The sequence below is a fragment of the Mirounga angustirostris genome, unplaced genomic scaffold, assembly GCF_029215605.1.
Source record: "Mirounga angustirostris isolate CCGP_5_RB_7025 unplaced genomic scaffold, mMirAng1.0.hap1 SCAF_4, whole genome shotgun sequence".
Taxonomy (NCBI): Eukaryota; Metazoa; Chordata; class Mammalia; order Carnivora; family Phocidae; genus Mirounga; species Mirounga angustirostris.
Genome location: NW_026991712.1, coordinates 190,037,807 through 190,060,723, shown reverse-complemented (window position 1 = coordinate 190,060,723; position 22,917 = coordinate 190,037,807). Strand labels below are relative to the sequence as shown.

At 46.6% G+C, this 22,917-nt stretch overlaps 1 pseudogene; it reads left to right on the top strand.

Moving 5' to 3' along the window:
* The first annotated feature begins 3,346 nt into the window (after positions 1 to 3,346).
* On the top strand, positions 3,347 to 5,845 carry LOC123841818 (mitochondrial fission factor-like; annotated as a pseudogene).
* The last annotated feature ends 17,072 nt before the right edge of the window (positions 5,846 to 22,917 follow it).

The following is a 22,917-nucleotide window of genomic DNA, read 5'->3' as shown; positions in this document are numbered from 1 at the left end:
TTATTAACAGATTACATAGTTTCCTTACAAATGGGTTGAATAGGCCTCTCCTAACAGAATTCCAAATAACAGATGTAAACACTCAGCCACCCATCAGGGAGGTGAAACTAACTTCCCTCTCCTAAAGTGTGTGGGCTCCACACAGTGTCTTCCTGCTCACGAAGATGCACATGGGAAAGAATAACTCGTGGTGGGGAAGCCTGACCAACAATGCCTCAGCCAGGTGACCAGTGTTAACACGGACAAGTGACAAGTGACCTCCAGAGCATGTTCCCTTGATATAAAGTGATGACAGAGCACCTTACCTTTGTGATCTGCTTCCTCAAAACGCATAACCCCAGTCTAATCATGAGGAAAACACAGTAAATCTGAATGCAGGACTTTCTACCAAATACCTAACCAGGTCTCCTCAATACTGCCAAAGCCATCAAAATAAGACAAGTCTGAGGGACTGTCACAGCCAAGGAGAGCCTAAAGAGACATGATGACCACATGTCATGTGGTGCCCTGCATCGGATCCTGGAGCAGGAAAAGGCAGAACAGAGGGAACCTGAATAAAGTATGGACTTTACTAAATAATAACATATCAATATTTGTTCGTTATTTGTGAAAACTCTGTAGAAAAACAGAAAGAGAGTAGAAATTACAGGTCAAATAAGAGAAACCTATTGCATCAGACTGGAAACCTCGAGGAAATGGGTGATTTCCCAGTAAAAATACACTTTAACAAAATGAACCCTAAAATAAGAAAAATACAAACAGACCAATTAGCCATCCAGGGCCTCTTCTTCCTGCTGGTTCTCCTCTCACTTCTGGGGTTTTCCTCTCCTGGGACAGAGAAGGAACAGCTTCCCTAAGGCCTGACCCCACTCACTGTCTTATCTCCCCCCGCTATGCCCCATCCAGTGAGGATGGCGTGCCGGGGAGTCTCAGGGACTGTCGATCCTGATGTGTCAGCTAGCATTTTCTGGATGGCAAGTGGACACACTTACTAAAGTAAAATGAATTAATATTTTTTAAATGGTGGAAGTAAATTAATACTTGCAAGAGGCAAGTTAGGAGTGTTTTTGGACTGGGTGTTATACGCAACTAATGAATCATTGAACACTACATCAAAAACTAATGATGTCCTATATGTTTGGTAATTGAATTTAAATAAAAAAAAAGAAGAGTGTTTTTGGACCTGGCAGGCCCAGGGGCTCACACTCTCACAATGTGACCTGGGCCCTCTCCAACCCTCCATCCTGCTAAGTGCTCTAGGGTGGCCCCATTCACAGGCACAGTCTCTCTCACTGCATCTGGGGCCTCCCACAACTCCAGGCTGACACCCACTCACCATCCATTACTGGGAAGGGTTTCTCTTTCTCTTCGGTTCCACAAAAAGCCATGGCTTTAAGTGTCTTTGGCCTAGTTCGGTTCACATTCTCATCCCTGAAGCCGTCAGAGCACCCAGAGGACAGAGCACGGGCTTGGGTAAACTCGGATCATACGCCCATCTGTGAGGTGGGTAGAGAGTGGAGTCTGCCCTCTGGATCTGTTTGGACGGGAGGCAGATGAGACATGGTTCCCAAAGACAAGCTGAGGTGCTGGACTTGAACATGAGAACAGATGCCAGCCTAGGAAAGCAGCAGATCTGCATCACTGGTGACTGACTGCACGGCTGTGGAATCTGAAGCCCAAGGAAGGAAGAGGTCTCTAGGGTCAGGGGCTGCAGCCGCCCATCCAGTGTTCTTGTTATTCTCCCATGATGGCAAAAAGCTCTTCCAACTGCTGAAAAAGCAAATTCGCCGTTGGTAGGAAACTCAAGTCTCCTGCCCTGGGCATTGGGTCCTCTCATCTCAGAGACTGAAAGGCACACAGACCTCACTCGTGTCGCTGAGAGGAGGGAGCCCCGGAGTCACACCTACCCCCCCCAACATTAATCACCCATCCCCAGAGAACAAACTGGCTCATTTTCCAGTCTCTTCTCTCCTTTACAAAGAGCAGAAACCAAATGTGTGGATGGTAAGGTTAGGGTTAGGGTTAGGGTTAGGACAACCCATGACCCTAACCCTAACCACCTAACCATAACCCCAGGGCGAGAGATGTAACTGCTCTATTTTCTATCACAAAGGCTATGAAAGCTCTAAATATCAAATTTTTATAGGATAGTTACAGAGGCAAGTAATCACACACAGAAAAAATTCCCTTTGTGCAACATCTTTCTCATGAAAGGCCTTCTTTATAAGGCTATTTTGAATACTGTCCAAACTTCATGATTAAAACAAATCTTATTAACACAGAAATCACATATCACTGTACCCTTTGTATATATACAAAGGTTGGCATGAGTGCGGCCAGGTGGAAGGCACTACTGGGGTGTGGAGATCGATGACACATTCTTCTGGACAGCAATCTGTCAGCACTTGGTATGAGTAAGCACACAAATCCCATGGCATGACACTCCTGCCCCAGGTCAGTTTGAGAGCTGTAGGAGGGTAGCTGGGAGGGAGCTCATTGCAGCTTTGTGTGTGGGAGTTAGAAGCACCTTCTGGCCCATCATGGGGGTGATGATATAATGAACAGGGATCAATACTAAAGCTTTCCTAAGCAAGGGGTGCAAGCACCAGATCTATAGCTGGATAATATGGACATAAATGAAAAGCACGTATACACAAACCTCACTGCATGACATACAAGGGTACATGCATAACCAAAAAGGCATTAACTTCAGGCGTCCAAGAGGCCTGGGGGGACATTAGAAAGGGTAGGAAATGGAGGGGAAAATAAAATAAAAACCAGGCGGGAGGATGGCATGTTCAAAGAATTGTGAAAGGGAAAGAGATTTTACAGTTTTTACATCCACAGTTCAAGCTTTTCCTGACAGAATCGGAAGATCCAACAACACTGGGTCCGGGTGCCATGCAGCCGCAGTCCACTGTCCCATGGGGCCACATCTGCTCTCCAGTCTAGCTGTGCCACCCACAGCCTCCCTCATTCCACACCACAAGTCTGGCCCTGCAGACCCCTGAGGTTGCTTCTGCTTGAGGACGTGAGTTTGGGGGAGGGGGGTTGTTTGTTTTATTGCCGCATACTTGACACACAATGTCACACTGGTTTCAGGTGTACCACGTAGAGATTCGACAACTCTCTGTAATACTGTGCTCACCACAAGGGGAGCTCCTACCTGAGGACATGAGTTTTGATGCCAAGGACCAAACAACAAGGTCAGAAGGCAGGATCAACAGGTGCATTCTGGCTGCAGAGGGAGCAGCTGCTTGTCACTGGTGCTGGGGCAAGATCAGGTGGGAGCTGGACCATTCTTGGCAATGCATCTGAAAGCGCTCTTGGGTGGATCACAGATGACATGGGTGTGGAGAGTGAGGCAAGCGGAAATGGGGAATAAGATCTGCATTTCACTCTTAATTAGCTCAGGAGGTTCTGATCCTGCTGGCAGAGACAAGGCACACTGACAGAGTATCTCCCAGTGTGAAGACTTTGAGTGCCATCTAGGACATGTTAAGTTTTAGATGCCCTTTAAGGACTCTCACAGCACTGGGAATTCTGCTATAGAAACAGACAATTGGACAGTGTTTTTTCTGAAACACCAAGAGAGGTGTTTAACTCCTTCATGGTGAGAGCTCTTTGGGACTTCCAAACCCCACTGTGCCATGATGCAGTCACTGACTGCTGAAGCCCAGCCTTAGCACATCCATACGTATGTAGAAAGAACACAGCCCAGCTGGCTCATATTGTCCTGCATTTCCAGGACTGGAGCCTTCTGGGGGGACACCACAATCTTCCAAGTGCAAAAGGGGCCTTTGCTTGCTGCGGCCCATCCTGGAGGGCTGAAGTGCACCATGACACATGGCATAAGGAGGACAAATGTACCAGGAGGATGTTGCCATCTGTGTGAACCAACATGGCCCTTTTCGGAGCAGAGGTGGATAACATTTAGTCAAGACATGTGGACCCCAAGCAAGTCAAAGAGACTGAAGGGTAGTGCTGTCCAGTGGAGCGCTCAACCCCCCATGCAAGATCTTCCTAGACCAGAACAACATGAACTTCTCGGAGCACCAGTTTGTACAAAAAGGATGGATTTCCCCACCGAGAATCTGAGAAGCAACCACTAGGTATGAGGTAGGGAAGCTCAGAGATGTGGTTGAGAGAGATTTCTGCCACTCCCAGGAGAAGGGTCACAAGAGAAAGTGTGTTACTGAGTCCAGTCTGGGAACCACACAGCCTGAGATGATATCTGAGTGCAGGATCTATTAATGATGGGGCAGGCGGCTGGGATCTCCAAGGAGAGTCCCAGCTGGAGGTGCACAGAGACAGCACAGAGATGCCCACTGAGGCCTCAGTTATGACCAAGGCCATCCAGAGAGAGGGTATAAGAAGACAGGAGGGCACCTACTGCAAGACACAAACATGACTGACAGGCAGGGGACAAAGGCCTCTGAGGAGAGCAGCCAGAGAGTAAACTGAAGGCCAAGGGCAGAAGAGGTTTCAGGAAGGAACTGGCAGTCTCACGATCAAAGGGAAAAAAAATACAACTTATATCAAAAATAAAGGGCTAATCTTTCTAATATATAAAGAGGTTTTTAAAAACCAAGAAGGGGTACCTGGGCGGCGCAGCTGGTTGAACGGCTGGGGTCGTGATCTCAGGGACCTCCTGAGATCGAGCCCCCTGTCAGGCTCCATGCTCAATGCAGAGTCTGCTTGAGACTCTCTCTTCCTCTCCTTCTGCCCCTCCTTCCAACGCGCACCCGTTTCTCTCTCTCTCTCTCTCTCTCTCTCTCGTAAGTAAATCTTTAAAAAAAGAAAATCAAGAAGAGCCGCTGCAGGCAGCTCCAGACAGTGCTTTGCCTGGCACCTTCGAGAGCTCGGCCAGCAGCCTCTGGGAGCGCCACCCGAATGCCCCGGGAGCCGGCGCGTGGCGGCCCTCACTGGGAACACTGCAGCAGACACAGTGGGGGACACAGTGGCTCTGATTCCACACACAGGGGGACACAGTGGCTCTGATTCCAGCACAGGCACATGAAAGCAAGTTAAAGGGTTTACTAGGAAGCACAGAAGCAGATAGCGCCTAATAGCCGTACCTGGTACACATTTAGTGGGTGCGGCACCATTTCCCTCTCCCACTGCTGCTGAGACGGCGGAGATTAGTCGAATTCAGTATGAAGTGGAATACACCGAAGGTATCAGTCAGCAGATGAGGGTCCCGGAGAAATTAAAGGTAGCGCCACCAAACGCCGACCTGGAACGAGGATTCCAAGAAGGAGTTCCAAATGCTAGTGTCATTATGCAGGTTCCAGAGAGGATTGTTGTAGCAGGAAATAATGAAGACATGCCATTTTCAAGACCAGCAGATCTGGACCTTATTCAGTCAACTCCCTTTAAACCTCTGGCACTAAAAACACCACCTCATGTACTTACACTAAGTGAAAGACCACTAGATCTTCTGGATTTAGAAAGACTTCCTCCAACCCCTCAAAATGAATAAATCTGTGCAGTTGGCAGGCTAAAAAGAGAGTTCTCTTTGAGTGAAAATGCTGTTCGCCAAAACGGACAGCTGGTTAGAGCTGACTCCATGCATGGTGGGTCACATATAGATACAACAACTGAAGGAACTTCAGACGACATGACTGTTGTAGATGCAGCTTCGTTAAGATGACGGATAATCAGACTAAATAGACGTCTACAACTTCTACAAGAGGAGAACAAAGAGCGTGCTAAAAGAGACATGGTCATGTATTCAATTACTGTAGCATTCTGGCTGCTTAATAGCTGGCTCTGGTTTTCTGCTAGAGGTAGCCCCAGCTCTCAAAAATATTGTCTCAACACAGGAAATATAAAGAATTTGTAAAAAAAAAAAAAAAAAAAATCAAGAAGAAAAATGCTTTTAAAAAAAAAACATAAAAATAGGGTGCCTGGGTGGCTCAGTCAGTTAAGCATCTGCTTTTGGCTCAGGTCATGATCCCAGGGTGCTGGGATCAAGTTTTGCATCAGCCTCCCTACTCAGTGGGTAGCCTGCTTCTCCCTCTGCCTGTTGCTCCCCATGCTTGTGCACTCTCTCTCTCTCTCAAATAAATAAAATCTTTTAAAAAATAGACAAAAGACATGAACAGACTCTTCACAGAAAAGACAATGCAAATAGCCCTTGAACATATAATAAGATGTTCAATCTTACTCACAATAAGACAAATGCAAATTGTATCACACTGACTTCTCATGACTTATTTCTCACTTACCAAACTGACAAAAATCCAAAATGTTGACAAAATGTTCCATGGGTGATGCTGTGGAAGAACAGGCACTCTGGGCATGTTGGCAATGCAAAATAGTAGGTTACCAAAAAGAAGGGTCTGGCTCCACCTAGCAAAGTTACATATACATCTGCCCTTTGACAATCCCACTATTAGTAATCTATCCTGAAGATTTGCCTCCACAAGTGAAAATAACATATGCATAAGCTTTTCACTTGAGGCAATATTTATTTGTAAAGGCAAGATGTTGGGAACAACCCAAATGCCTATCAATAGGAAAATGGTCGAATACAGTAGTTACATCCACACACTACGGTACTATGCACCATAGCAAGAAAGAGGCGTGTCCCTGTGTGGAAAGGGAAAGGGATCCCCGAGGTACAACCAAAGTACAGAGCAGGCCACACAGCATGCTACCTTCTGTGAGAACAGGGGAGTGAATAAGAATGTACATGTAGACATTTGCTTCCAAAATAAGGGTACACCAGGAACTGATCAACTGTGTTGTGTGTGGAGGGCAGGTAGAACAGTGCAGGGACATGGACGGAAGCAAGACCTCCATGAATTCATCTTTTCTTTGAGCCATGTAAGCAACTACAATACTGGACAAAATAGGAACAACTGAGAGAAGGGAATAAAATAGTGAGCCCTAAAATCATCTTGGCTTTCTTTCTGTTCCTTATCTCTGCTTGGGCCTCCCTTATTCTGAACACCCAGAAATGAGGTTCGTTTACATGAGACTTCTCCACTTCAGAAAAGAGAAATAGCAGACACAATTTAACCTTCTCTTGATGACAGCCATATGTAATTATGAAAGATCCCTCTGATGAGTACAAGACTGGACAAAACACTGCCAAGTGCAGCCATCACACAATAACCCATCCTGAGAGATCTGAATGGTTATGGACTAGGGCATTCCCTGCATCTTTGCCAAGAAATCTGAAGTGGCTAGCAAACTGAATAATAAAAGAAACTACAGAGTCTCTCAAATCTAGCTGAGAGGCCAGGATACAAAATATCAAATCGAGATGGTCAGAAATATACTCATGACAGGGTAAAGCCAGTTTAAAAACAATAATTGAATCAAAACTATAGAAATCTGTCTGCCTGGTGAAATAATATGTAAACAAAAGGGCAAAATCAACAACAGTTCTATCTAAAAGAAACCTCAGAGCAGAGTTGATGCCTGTCACCAGTCAGCATGCTCTGGACAATGCACAACCCTAGGCCACCTCTTACGGAAAAGCTTGGCCCTCAGGCGCCACTCACAGATCAGAACCCTGAATTTGATTCCCACCACAGAACACTTTGGTCCTGTTTTACTAGTCAAGGGGTGCCATGATCGAAATGCTTGTGTCCCCCCAAAATTCACATGTTGGAATCCCAATGTGATCATGTAGAAGATGGGGATTTGGAGGTGACTGGGTCATGAGGGTGGATCCCATCCCTCGTGAATGGGATTAGTGCTCTTATAAAAGACCCCCCAGAGACTTCCTCACCCTCCCACCATGTGAGGACAACAGTGAGAAACCACTTGCTGTGAACCAGAAACAGGGCCCTCATCCAACGAGGCTAGCACCCTGATCTCAGACTTCCAGCCTCAAGAACTGTGAGCACTAAATTTCTGTTGTTTATAAGCTGACAGTCTGTGGTATTTGTTAGAGCAACCAGAACAGACTAAGACAGGAGGAGAGCCACAGAATATGCCTCTTTCTTTCTCTTTCTCTCTTTCTTTCTCTTTCTTTCCTTAATTTTTTTCTGAGTTCTATTATATCGCTTTATTTTACTTTTGAAAATCTATTTTAGCTTCATTGAATTATAATTGACACAAATTGTATCATTAAAGATGAGAATGTGCCTCTTTCTTCCCTGCTCATATGTTCGCTCTAAGCCATCCCTGCAGACTTGCAGTTTGCTCCAAGGCCCATCTGTTGCTGACCAGAGGAAATGCAACAAGGAAGCCAGCTCTGAACTCTGCCTAAGACCTGGACAGCGAGCTGACCAGAGGAGGAATGTTTGGGGCCTGACATTTGCAGTTTGCTCCCTCTGAGTGTCTTGAGTTCTTGTGTGTCTGCCCCTGGGTAGAAATCCATGGGGAAAGGGTAAGATAGGAGTGAGGCATCTGTCACTCCAGGGTCACAGTTGCTCCAAGCACTTACTGCAGCCAGGCCTTTATGCAGGGCCCTGTAGCTGCATTATTTACTTTAATCGTCCTACAGACCTGCAAACTAAATATGGAAATATCCTCCTTAGGTGAACAAGCTGAGGCTCAGAGAGGTTAGTTGACTTGCCTGAAGCCACAAATCTCCCACATGGCAGAGCTAGATGCTTACCTAGGTGGGGCTCCTGTCCTTGCTGCTTTCCTAGCCAGAGCCTTCTACCTGCTGACTCACCCTTTGGCTCAGTCTCAAGCTGCTTCTCCATCTCACTCACTCCCCAAGTGACCTCATTCAGCCTAGTAGCTTCAAAAGCTATTTGTATCCAGATGACTCCCAGATTTGTCCCTACATCCTGGACTTCCCCAAATTCCAGTCGCATATCCAAATGCCTACTCAACATTTGTGTCGAGTGTCCAATAGGCTTCCTGAGCTTAACATACCCAAACCTCAATTCCTGATGCTTCCTAACAGCCAGCCTTTCCCAGGCTTCCTGCGCTCAGGAAATGACTCCATTGTCTTCCTGGTTATTCAGGCCAAAACTTTTATGTCACACCCTTCATCCAATTTCTCAGGACAATGTGTGGGCTCCACCTGAAACCGGCTCCAGAACGTGACTACTTCTCATGAGCCCCATTGCTCATGTTACCGGTGGGAGAGTCTGGGTTGTGTGAATGGAGGTTTTGGTTCTTGGATCCCCCCACGAAAGAGTTACATGTTCGTTAATTGTGACAATTCTGTAGAAAACTAAAAAAGAGGAGAAATTAGGGGCGCCTGGGCAGCTCAGTCACTTAAGCATCTGCCTTCAGCTCAGGTCATGATCCCAGGGCCCTCTGCTCAGCAGGAGCTTGCTTCGCCCTCTCCCTGACACTCCCCCTGCTTGTACTCTCTCTCCCTCCCTCCCTCCCCCGCCTCAAATAAATAAATAAAATCTTTAAAAAAAAACAAAAAAGACAGTACACTCTCAAGAAGGGAGGGTGGGTAGGCACAGAGTGGCAACTGCACTGGGGTTAGGGGTGTCTTTTCTTTTTATGTTTGCAGAGGTTATGGGTCATAGCCAGGGCAGTCTCTGACTGAGGTTGTTCCCAATCATCTAAGGGACTCCTACAAGGTTCTTGCTGGAACTGTCAGGGCCATCTTTCCCCATGGGGGAGGTAGAAACCACAATGTAAATATATTATAATGAAGCTATAGGTTACCCTGGGGCAGAGGTTGAAGAGGAGACTGCAAGTTCCACACCTGTGGCTCTTGGTCTGTCAACACCCCCCTCCCCCCCCCCCCCCCCCCCCCGGCCCCGGGGTGTTGGAAGCCACAAAGTCAGGATGTTGTGCCCTCAGCCTTCTAATGTGTCATCTACTTATCACCACCTTTGCCTCCAGCTCATGTCTAACTAACTGCCTGCTCTATCACTACCACCTGGCCAAAACCAGTTTTACCTCTCACCTGGCTGGTGGCATTGATTTTAATGATGAGAATTATTAAATTGTGCATGGATCTGTCTCTCTACTGGGCACTACTCTTAATAATTCTCCCTCATTAACTCTGTAAAAATAAAATTCAGCTGAATAAATTTGAAGACCTAATTGGCTTTATTAAATGATTTATAAATCAGGCAGCATCCCATCTCGCAAGCAGAGGAGAGTTTCCCTGAGTTAAGCATAGGAAAGGTTTTTAAAGGCAGAGAGGAAGAAGGAAAAAGGAAACTATTAGCAAAGAATCTTTCATTTTAGGCAAGGTCACACTCCTAAGGGGAACAGAAGGCATCTATCAGACAGTTTCCTAATGCTGACCAACCATGTTGACTGGTTAAAGGTGACATTCCTGGGGCCTTGAAACTGCAGTTGCATTAGGTAATAAGTCTTGGTTTACTGACTTGGGGCCTGGGTGAATACTATTGTTATGCTCAGTTTTAGATGGGGAGACTGAGTCATGGAGGTGTTAACTGACTTGCCCAAGGTCACACAGAGAGAAGTCTTGTTAAATAACAAAAATTCAACAGAGTAAATTGTAAAGATCTAATTGGCTTTATTAAATGATTCATGAATGGGGCTTCATTTCATTTAGCAAATAGAGAGGGTGTACAAAATGGAAGATTTTTATAGAAGGAAGGTGGCCCAAGGAATTCATCAGCAAAAGCAACAGATGGTTCCAGGCCACTTTCCCCTGGGGGAAAAGCCAAGGTATCATGCAGATTACCTCATCTTTCTTTGGAGGATGGAGAGGGCCCACCTGGCAGACTCCGGGGTGCCGGCTGAAAAATTCCTGACTGACAGGTTAAGACTACACTTCTGGGGGAGGTTGAATCTGCAATTAGATTACGTATCCAGCCCCAGTTTAGTCTAAGTGACACCACTTGGGGCCTGTGGTTTTCTTTGTAACAGTTTCTTTTTTTTTTTTTTTTTTTTTTTAAGATTTTACTTATTTATTCATGAGAGACAGAGAGAGAGAGGCAGAGGGAGAAGCAGGCTCCCAAGGAGCAGGGAGCCCGATGTGGGACTCGATCCCGGGACTCCAGGATCATAACCTGAGCCGAAGGCAGACGCTTAACCATCTGAGCCACCCAGGCGCCCTCTTTGTAACAGTTTCTTAACGGGCCCCCCTCTTCAGCCCTTGCCCTTCTATAGGCCTTTTTAAATACAATAACCAGAGTCTTCCAGTTAAAACTACATCACATTTGGCACATATCCAGTTAAGTGTTTGTTATCTGACTAAGCAGCTGGTGGTCAAATGCTGTTGAACCAATGAATGAAATGGTGCGTGCAGCCCTCTGTGGGGTGGTGAGCACGTAGAGATGGGTGACACGCCAGCCCATAATTTAGGTGACGGACACCTAATGTAAATGTTCCCACGAGGCACCTGTGAAGGGCGCCTGGCCCACCCCAGGAGGGAGGGAGCCCCCCAACCAGGCGAAGAAGGCGGAAATCTGTTTCGAGAGCGGGTACATCGCTGGCAAAAGCCAAACAGCCAAAAAGTAGAGGCCCAACTTGGATTCCCAAGGCTTCGTAAAAAAAAAAAAAAAAAAAAAAAAAAAAAAAGAGAGGCATGGACTACACCTCCCAGAAGGCTCAGCGCCACCTCGGAAAGGACACGAACGACGTAGGAGGCGCGACGGATTCTGGGATTTGTAGTCCGGGGACCTGCGGGTCTGAGCGACTCTTGGGACAAAGGAAGCGGATTCTTCTCCTCCGGTGCGTCCCCGCAGCTTGCAGATGGGTCTCAGAGATGGTCACCGGGAGGGTAGAGGAGCCGCGGGTTGCGGGACAGGCGTTCAACAGATATTTACGGCGCTCCTTGCACGCCTGGCGCTGTTCGTCATAAATAACAGAGGAGAGCCCTGCCCTCCGGAAACTTGCATTGCGCAGAGGCAGAGGGACAAATGCGGAAGAAAAAAGAAGGCCCCAGAGGGCGGTCCTTGGGCGCGGAGTGAGACTGGAAGGGGTGAGGCACCTGGCAGAGGGGGCGGGGGCGGCGGGCAGGGCTGAGAAGACCAGAGGCCCAGAGGGCAGCCCGAACTGACCTGCGGTCCGACGAAGTCAAGAACAGGGGCGCCTGGGTGGCTCAGTTGGTTGGGCGACTGCCTTCGGCTCAGGTCATGATCCTGGAGTCCCGGGATCGAGTCCCGCATCGGGCTCCCTGCTCGGCGGGGAGTCTGCTTCTCCCTCTGACCCTCCCCCCTCTCATGTGCTCTCTCTCATTCAATAAATAAATAAAACCTTAAAAAAAAAAAAAAAAGCAGCGTGGCCCAGGGCAGTGGCGGTGGACAAAGAGAGGGTCAGATTCCGATAGAGGGGTGTAGAGTGCGACAAGAGAGAAGAGATAGCGATAAGGCCAAACGTTTGACCTGCGCGACATTCAACTCCATGACACGGAGGTGTAGAAACCGAGGGTTGAGAATGGGCTTTAGGCTGGACTTGAGCACAAGTAGTTCATTTGGGCTCAGGATCCTAGGAGGGAGGTGGGCAGGCAGGTTATTCGCGTGGGCAACTGGACTCAGTCCTTTTGGGGACCTCAGGGAGCTGGAGAACACGCCTCAGATTTGCACCCTAGCGCGGAGGGCTGGGAGTTTGTTCACTGAGCCCCAAGCATCTCCGTTAGGAGGCTGTTTCCAGGGCAGGAATTCTCCGGCACTTTGGACAGGCACATTCCTGTGCCCAGAGAAAGCCCTGAGTAGAGTGCAGCAGCTTGCAGTAAAAAGCCCTCTGTGCGTGTGGAGGAAAGGTGGGTGGGCGCCCACATCCAAGTGGAGGTGTGAGCAGAGAGCTGGGCACACAGATGCAAGTCCATGCGAGAAGGAGAGTGGGAGCCACCAGCATCTGTATACCCGGATGAGAGCATCACAGTCGGTGTGAACAGAGAAAAGGTCCAGGGGAGAAAGAAGAATCAGGAAAAGACACTGAGAAGCCACCACCAGGGAAACAGGAGAAAAACCCGGAGCCTGGGGCATCCTGGAAATCCAGTGTAAACCAGTAACTGAAGAAGAAGGCATCGACTCTATGGCATGTTGCATGACCTTCCAGTAACAATTCTGGGGGATTGGGACAGGAACCCTGACTAGAGGGGGCTCACTCTTTATTCCTGTAATAGCTGCTCTCATTAAAGTCACACTAGTAATTTAAACACCGAAATACGAATGTAAAGAATTGTTGACGAGGAGAGCTGGGTAATAATGAAGGGGTACAAGGCTCCTCCACTTCCTCCTGCAGCCCAGATTTGTGGTCTCCACTCTTCTGCGTCAAATGCCTTTTCAAGTGACACCAGGTGAGCCTCTGTGACCAAGGCCTCAGAGACCACATCTGGAAGTCAGTAAGGGGAATGGGGGCAAACGCTGGCCTCAGGTCCTGAGCTGCCTGCCCCGTTAGTCACTGCCTTTGTGGTAACACGGGACGAACAAGGTCCTCAAGTCTCCTAGACACAGCAGGGAGGGGCTAGGACCCTTCTTCTGTGAAAGAAATGCCCCCAGACCACCATGACCAACCGTACCCCAGCCTACAAAGAGCACTCTCTCCACCCTCCAGGCCTGGAGTCTCTGGAAAGGGTCCCAGGGAAGAGATGCACTGGGAAAATCCCTCCCTTCCCTCCAAGTGTATGGGGAAGAGTCTATGCGAAAGGAGAGTCTGCATAGGCAACTAAGGATGAGTGGGGTGAGGTGATGGGGACATGGGCACGTGTGTGTTCGGGGGGGCGGGGTATATACTGTGCATATAATCTGTGAGTGGGGCAGGGTCCATGTGGACTGAGTACTGTGGGGCAAGGATGTCTGTGAAGGGGAAGGGTTACCTGTATGTGTGTGAAGGGATGCCAGGTATGTGCAGCCCTGTATAAGAATGTGTTTTTGCGTGCGAGGTCTCTAAGGGGTCAGCATGCGTGACACTGAACAGAGCAGTGGCTGGGCAGGTAATTTTATTTACTAAGAAATGTCAGTGTGTAGGTGTCCTCATGTGGCTGGGGAAGAGTTCAGTCTTTGCATGCTCCTCTGGGTTGAGGGACTGCCCATGTGTGATGGGTGTGAAGCAGTCTGTGCTTCATCCTAAGAGGGGAGGAGTCTTGGGGGTGGCTGTGACACCAAGTTAACCAGCAGACCCAAGAAAGTGACTTAGTATCTGGGGTGCCATGGGGAGCAGATGGGAGGAGCACTGGGGGGCTCTCCTGGCCCAGGGTCCTAAGCTGCAACTGGGCAAAGCCTCAGTAAGGGGCTCCTGCAGACAGGTCTTCTGCTCACCCTCAGGGTGTCATCCGAGCCAAAGGAGGCTGCTTGGGCCTGGTGACTCTGCTCATCAGCCTGCACTACCCCGAGAACCATGCTCCCCTGCACTCCCTCTAAGAAGTGAGTGGGCCTCCCAGAGGGGAGAGGAGTGGGTTCGTGGGAGCCGGTTAGTAGCAACCCCTTCGCACCTGAGTCTGGAAGTCAGTCAGGGTTCCCCCTTTGAAAGGCAAAGCTGGTTTGCAGGAAATGGTGTTGCATGTGGTGGGCTCTGGGGGTATATGGGCTGCTGAGTGCTACTCACGGTATTCACTTACCAGGCTGCCGTCACAAATACCACAGATTGTGTGGGTTCAAAAACAGAAATTTATTTTCTCCCAGTTGTAGAGGCTAGGAGTCCATTTCCGTCATTCAAGTCACCCAGTCTATGGTGTTTGCTTATGGTAGCCCAAGCCACTAAGACAGTGAACCCTGGTTAACCAAGAGAGTCACATTTACTCTTTGGGCCTCAAAGCATTGGAGACTCTCCATCCCCACTGTGAGACCCCAAGCCATCCTCTCAAGAAGGTTCAGCAGGGATGGTGTCTAGATGGCAGTCCTGCCTGTAGGGTAGGAGAGGTAAGGAGACAAGTGATCCCTGCAGAGAGGCTATTTGAGCACAGCTTTGGGGCAGCCTCATTTGGGACAGGCCAAGCCTGGGTGTCTCCAGCCTCCAGATGTGGAAGGTCAGTGGGGGAGGGATCAATGTGAGGCCATGTGTAGGCTGTGCAGCAAGCGTCCTGAGGAGCACCCCTCCATGGACTTGTCCCACAGAAGTCCTACTGCACTTGCCTACAGGTCCACCTCTGCATGTCAGGTCCTGGTTTCTGCTCAGCATTTGCCAGGACCCCTTGGCCATTGGCACACTGGACACTTGTTCAAAAGCAAGGGGCTATAACTTGGAGAGAAAGGAGGGAGCAAGAGACAAGACCCACGTGGGGTGTGACCCTCTGGCCACTGTCCCCCACCCCAGTAGGAGAACCATGGCCATGATTTTGTGAGACTGTAGCTTCCAATCTCTGGAAAAGCAGATTGATGTCCTGCCAGCCCCAGCAGATGAGCAGGGGTACCTCATCTGTTCTCAACAGAAACCAGGCTAAAGCCCACTCCCTCCTAATGCCCCTCAGTCCCAAGCCCCCTTCTCCTTCCCTGGGCCAACACCCCCCAGGTCTGAGCTCCTAAGGCCCCCTTTCATTTTCTTCCCAACAGCCCTCCCTGAGGTGAGTCATTGAGAGAAGGGGAAGGGAGGAGGGGTTAAAAATGGAAGGAGAGTTTAACTACCCCCTACCCCAGGCTGCGCTCTGGGCAAGAGGACAGCAGGGTGCTAACTGCTGAGACACAAGCAGATACCAGCACAGTTCAAGCAACCTGAGAAAAAGACAAGCTGAGAAAAAGCAGCAGGTGAGGAGGGTCCCATGGGGGCAGGTACACGGTAGACTCCTCCCAAGGGCAGCCAGGCCTAGTGGGGAGCATCCTGCTGCGCATCTGGGGACCTAACTTCAGGCATTCCTGCCTCTGTAGTGCCGTGCAGGAGCTGAGGACTCAGCCATGAGCATGGTCCTATAGACTGGGTACCACAGTGACTTTGGGAGCAGGACTGGAGCTTAGACACTTCACCTGTATAAGGAAGGGAATGTAGTTTTTTCCAAAGGGGGAAAGGTGAGTTTGGTGGCAGGGGAGCCTGGGGAGAGCAGAGAGGGGACATGGAAACAATGGGAGAGTGACCTGACATTCACACAGCATGCGACAGTCTTGGAGGGTAAGAAACAGAGGGAGCTGCTTCATGGAAGCTTTGAGAGGCTCTGGGCACAAGCAGGGGGCATCAGCTCTAGGGGATGTAAGCCGTGCTCGTGACTCTGTCCCTGATCACAAGACCTGGGGCAGCCATCAGCAGCAGGGGCTGTGCCCCACCGCACTGTCAAGATACTGATGGGAATGTGAATTGGAGAGGAGCCCCAGGGGATCTCCAGGTACATTTGAGAACTTGCAGCTGGTGTAGACTCCCTGCCTGCTAACTCTCCTCCACAAGGCCAGGCTGTTTGATCTCTACCTTCAAGCATTTCAATACAACAGACTTCCTCTGGTGCCTATTGTGTCCAGGACTGGGGGAGTCCAGTGCCTTTCCTGCAGCCTGCTTCATGCATTCCTTTTCTGGAAAGGTGGCTTCCATTCCCTCACCTCTCCCATCTCTCAACACTGCAGTCAGGATCTGGTGTGGTGATTAGCAGCCTTCATGCAGCCAGTCCCAGACAATCCTCCTCCCTGACTTCTGGGCAAGGGTCCTGACCTTTGCTGACCACACAATCCTTGTGGGATACTCTTCCAAATGTCCCTCTGGCTTTCCTCCTCTGCCCAGGGGCTGCTGCCCCCACAGGGAAAAGTTCCCTGGCTACCTTCCGAGCTTTGAACACACACACACACGCCACTGGAGAATGCACCCAAATATAAGTGAGATCATACAGTATTTTCTTTCTCTGTCTGACTTATTTCACTTCGCATAATGCCCTCAAGGTCTTGCCTTGCACATGGCAAGACTTCATCCGTTTCTGTGGCTGAGTAATAGCCCATCTGTGTGTGTGTGTGTGTGTGTGTGTGTGATCTCCCACATCCTCTTTATCCATTTTCCTGTCTGAGGTTGTTTTCATGTCTTGGCTATTTTCAATAATGTTGCAATGAACATGGGGGGGCATATATATTTTCAAATTAGTGTTTCTGCTTTCAATGGATGAACACCCAGAAGTAGAATTGCTGGATCATGTGGTATTTCTATTTTTAATTTTTTGAGGAACCTCCATACTTTTTTCCACAGTGGTTGCACCATTTCACATTCTCACAACAGTGTGCAAGTTCTCCTTCCTCTACATTCTAGCCAACACTTGTCAGGTGTGAGGTCATATTTCATTTTGCTTTTGATTTGAATTGCCCTGATGATGAGTGATGTTGAGCATCTTTTCATGTGTCTCTTGGCCATCTATATGTCTTCTTTGGAAAAATCTATTCAGATCCTCTGCCCATTTTTTCATCTATTGTTTGTTTGTGTTTGCTATGATTTGCATGAGTTCTTCATATATTTTGGGTATTAACCCCTTATCAGATATATGATTTGTAAATATTCTGTCCGACTCCATAGGTTGCCCTTTCATTATGCTGTTGGTTTCCTTTGCTGTGCAGAAGCTCTTTAGTTTGATGTTGTCCAGCTTATTTATTTTTACTTTTGGTCCCTTTGCTTTTGTTGTCAAATTTAAAAATCATCACCAAGGGCGCCTGGGAGGCTCAGTTGGTTAAGCGATGGCCGTCTCAGGTCATGATCCTGGAGTCCCAGGATCAAGTCCTGCATCAGGCTCCCTGCTTGGCAGGGAGTCTGCTTCTCCCTCTGACCCTCCCCCCTCTCATGTGCTCTCTCTCTCTCTCATTCTCCCTCTATCAAATAAATAAAATCTTTTTAAAAAAAAATAAAGCACTGGTCTAATGGAGATGCTTTTAAAAAAAATTTTTAATAAATAAATACATAAATAAATAAATAAATATCATCACCAAGACCAATGAGAAGGAGTTTTCTGTCTATAGTTTCTTCTTTCTTTATGATATCAGGTCTTACATTCAAGTCTTTAATCCATATTTAGTTAATTTTTGTGTTTGGTAGAAGAAAGTGGTCCAGTTTCATTCTTTGCATGTAGCTGTCCAGTTTTCCCAACACCATTTATTGCAGAGACTGTCCTTTCCCCATTGTATATTCTTGCCTCCTTTGTAGTAAACTGATTGAGCATATATGCATTGATTTATTTCTGGGCTCTCTATTCTCTTCCATTGATCTATGAGTCTATTTTCATTCCAATATCATACTGTTTTGGTTACTATAGTTCTGCAATATAGTTGGAGATCAGGGAGCATGATGCCTCCAGGTTTTTCTATCTCAAGATTGCTTTGGCTATCTAGGGTCTTCTGTGGTTCCATGCAAATTTTAGGGTTGTTTGCTCTATTTCTGTGGAAGAATGTCACTGGAATTTTGATAGGAATTGCATGAATCTGTAACTTGCCTTGGGTAGTATGGACATTTTAACAATATTAAATATTTGTGTGGGGACACCTGGGTGGCTCAGTCAGTTAAGTGTCTGCCTTCAGCTCGGGTCATGATCTCAGAGTCCTGGGATGGAGCCCCGTATCCGGCTCCCTGCTCAGTGAGGAATCTGCTTCGCCCTCTCCCTCTACCCCTCCCCCCACTTGTGCTTCTCTCTCTCTCTCTCTCTCTCTCTCTCTCAAATAAAGAAATAAAATATTTTTAAAAAACAATATTAACTCTTCCAGCCCATGAGCACAAAATATTTCTCCATTTATTTTCATCTTCTTCAATTTATTTCCTTACTGTCACAGTTTTCACCTTCAAATCCAAAACAGGTTCCATGAGCATGAACTATCTTTCCATTTGTTTGTGTCATCCTCAATATCTTTCACCACTGTTTTTATAGTTTTCAGAGTACATATTTTCACCTCCTTGGTTAAATTTACTCCTAGGTATTTTATTCTTTTTGATAGAATTGTAAACGGGATTGTTTTCATAGTTTCTCTTTCTGAGGCTTCATTATTAGTGTATAGAAATGCAACAGATTTTTCATATTGATTTTGTATCCTGCAACTTAACTGAATTCATTATCAGTTATAACAGTTTTTTAGTGGGATTTCTATATATAATATGTCATCTGCAGATAGTGACAGTTTTACTTCTTCCTTTCCAACTTGGATGCCTTTTATTTGTTTTTATTGCCTGATTGTTCTGGATAGGACTTCCAATACTGTGCTGAACAAAAGTGGTGAGAGTGGGCATCCTTGTCTTGTTCATGATCTTAGAGGAAAAGCTTTCAGCTTTTCATTGTTGAGTACAATGTTAGCTGTGGGCTTGTCATGTATGGCCTTTATTATGTTGATGTACATTCCCTCTATACCCACTTTGTTGAGAGGTTTTTGTTTTTTGTTTTTTTTTTGGTCTTAAATGCATGTTGAAATTTGTCAGATGCTTTTTCTGCGTCTATTGGGATGATCATATAATTTTTATCCTTCATTCTGTTAATATGATATATCAGATTGATTGATTTGTGAATATTCAGCCATCTTTGCATCCCTGGAATAAATCCTGCTTTATCATGGTGTATGATCCTTTTAATGTATTACTAAATTCAGTCGGCTAACATTTTATTTGGGATTTTTGCATCTATGTTCATCACAGAGTCTGCTTGTCCCTCTCCCTCTGCTCCTCCCCTCATTTTCTTTCTCTCTCTCTCAAATAAATAAAATCTTAAAAAAAAAAAGTCTGTTTTGTGTGTATCAGTATAGCTATGCCAGCTTCCTTTTGGGTTCCATTTGCAGGGATACCTCTGGCCATCCCTTCACTTTCAGAGTGAGTGTGTGTGAGTCCTGTAAGCAGCATATAGATGGGTCTTGTTTTTTTATACATTTAGTCATGCTATGTGTTTTGATGGGAGAATTTAGTCTATTTATACATAAAGTAATTATTTGATAGGTGTGGACTTATTTACGTGTTATTATCAATTGTTTTGTGGCTGTTTTTATAGTTCCTCTCTGTTCCTTTGTTCTCTTGCTCTCTTCCTTTGTCGTTTGATGATTTTCATTAGTGCTATGCTTAGATACATTTCTCTTTATCTTTTGTGTACCTACTATAGGTTTCTGGGTTGTCATTACCATGAGGCTTACATATAATAGCTTATATTTTAACAGTCTATTTTAACTTGATAACAACTTAAGTTTGAATGCATTCTAAAGCTCTACATTTTTAGGGGCGCCTGTGTGGCTCAATCAGTTAAGCCTCTGACTCTTGGTTTTGGCTCAGGTCATGACCTCATGGGTCGTGAGATAAAGCCCCAAGTCAGGCTCTGTGCTCAGCAGGGAATCTGCTTGAAAGATTCTCTCCCTCTGCCCCTCCTTCCACTCTCTCTCTCTCTCTCTCTCTCTCTCTGTCTCTCAAATAAATACATAAATCTTTTTTTTTCTTAGATTTTATTTATTTGACAGAGAGAGCACGAAAGAGCACAAGCAGGGGGAGCGGCAGAGGAAGAAGCAGGCCTCCCGCTGAGCAGGGAGCCCAATGCAGGGCTCAATCCCAGGACCCCAGGGATCATGACTTGAGCCGAGGACAGATGTTTAACTGACTGAGCCATCTAGGCACCCCATTACATATATCTTTTTTAAAAAATAAAGCTCTACATTTTTACTCTCCCACATACAGATTTTATGTTTTTGATGTCACATTTTACATCTTTTTATTTTCTGTGTCCCTTAACTAATTGTTGTAATTACAGCTCTTTTTACCACTTTTGTTTTTTAACCTTCACACTAGCTTTATAAGTGATTAATCCACTATCTTTACTCTATGTTTCCGGTGAGATTTACACTTTCATGTTTTCTTGTTCATACTTAACACACTTTCTTTTGAGCTTCAAGAACTCCCTTTAACAGTTCTGGTAAGGTCAGTCTAGTGGTGATGAACTCCTTTAGTTTTTGCTTGTCTGGGAAACTCTGTATCTCTCCTTTAATTCTGAATGATAACTTTGCCAGGTAGAGTATTCTGGGTTGGAAGTTTTTTTTTCTTTCAGCACTGTCTTTTTTTAAGTAATTTTTTAAGTAAGCTCTATGCCCAATATGGGGTTTGAACTCGCAACCCCAAGATCAAGAGTTGCATGTTCCATGAACTCATCCAGCCAGGTACCCGTTCAATACTTTAAATATATCATGCCACTCTCTTCAGGCCTGGCAAGTTTCTGCTGAAAAATCTGCTAATAGTCTTGTGGGGGTTCCTTTGTATATAACAAGATGGTTTTCTCTTGATGCTTTTACTATTCTCTCCTGTCATTCACTTTTGACAGTTTAATTATAATGTGTCTTGGTGGGTGCCTGGGTGGCTCAGTTGGTTAAGTGACTGCCTTCGGCTCGGGTCGTGATCCTGGAGTCCTGGGATCGAGTCCCGCATCGGGCTCCCTGCTCGGCGGGGAGTCTGCTTCTCCCTCTGATCCTCCCCCCCTCATGCTCTCTCTATCTCATTCTCTCTCTCAAATAAATAAATAAAATCTTTAAAAACAAAAAAATAATGTGTCTTGGTAATGGTGTCTTTGAGTTCATCTTATTTGGAATTCTGTTTGCTTCCTGGATCTGAATGTCTGTTTCCTTCCTCAGGTTAGGGAAGCTTTCAGGCATTACTTCAAATAAATTTCCTGTCACTTTCTCTCTCTCCTTCTTCTGGGAGCCCTATAACATGTATGTTAGTGCACTTGATATTGTCCTAGAAGTCCCTCAAGCTATCTTTACTTTTTTTTTTTCTTCACTAATTTTTCTTTTTGCTGCACTGATTGGGTGAGTTCCACTGCCCTGTCTTTTTTTTTTTTTTTCTAAGAGAGGGAGAAGGAGGGACAGAGGGAGGGAGAGAGAGAATCTTAAGCAGACTCCAGGCCCAGCACCAAGCCCAATGTGGGGCTCGATCTCATGACCCTGAAATCATGACCTAAGCCAAAATCAAGAGTTGGATGCTTAACTGACTGAGCCACCCAGGTGCCCCACCACTGCCGTGTCTTTAAATTCACTGACCCTTTCTTCTGCTTCATCTAGTCTGCCATCAAACCTCTGTAGTGTATTTTTCAGTTATTATATTCTTCACTTCCATGACTTCTATTTGATAGTTTCTCTCTTTTTTAAGGTTCTCACTGTGTTCATCCTTTCTGCTTGCCATAATATTTTCATAACTCATCTCAGAAGTGATGCTCCATCACTCCTGCCATTACACAGAGTATGGGCACCATGAGGGGGTCACTGAGGGCAGTTTAGAGGCTTTCACAGGCTCTCATCTTCCTTCATGCTCTAAGTCCTGCGTCTGAGCAGCCCCTACCATCTACACACAGTGGGCACTTAGGAGCTGAGAATAAATGAACACCACACGTCTGTGCACTTCTGCCAACATATGTTCATCTCCCTCCTCTAGACTGTTCCCCCAATTCCCAAATGCAGCTCATCAATTCATCTTCAAGACCCTCATCAGAGACCCCAGGGCCTGTCATTGGAAAGGAGTCCAGAGGCTGGTGCTCTTTGGACCCTAGCTCACCCTCCTCAGGCCCTAAGTGATTTTATGATTTTATGTTAATTTATGTAAATCGATACTTTTGTGGACGATAATTCATAAAGGTTGGATCTTTAGCTAGAAAAACATTTCTAGGGGCACCTGGGTGGCTCAGTCAGTTAAGCAACCAACTCTTACTTTCAGCTCAGGTCATGATCTCAGGGTTGTGAGATCAAGCCCCCCATCAGGCTCTCAGCTCAGCCTGGAGTCTGCTTTTCCCTCTCCTTCTGCTCCTTCCCCCAATCTCTTTCTCTCTTTCCCTCTCTCTCTCTCCCTCATAAATAAAAATAAAATCTTAAAAAGAGAAAGAAAAACATTCCTAAAATGTTCTAAATGCCAAAGACAAGGTTGAATATGAGGCTTGTGCATGGGGACATGGGAGAGAGTCCAAGCCAGAGAGAGATCCAAGGAGAGGGATATCACAAGCCCTTTCCTCTGCTGGTGAGGAAAGAACCAACACTAGAGGGGGCACCAGCAAGCCACAGACAGCATCACCAGTGACCAAGCCCAAGAAAGAGCTTGGATCTGGGCTAGGGGAACCTAGAATTTAGCCCAAATGAGGGGTTCTCAGCGAGACAGATGTGGCTCTGGACTAAACCACTGCAGCCCGAGTTCCCTCTGTCAGTGCAATGTTCTCCCAAGCAGTGAGAATAACTGGAC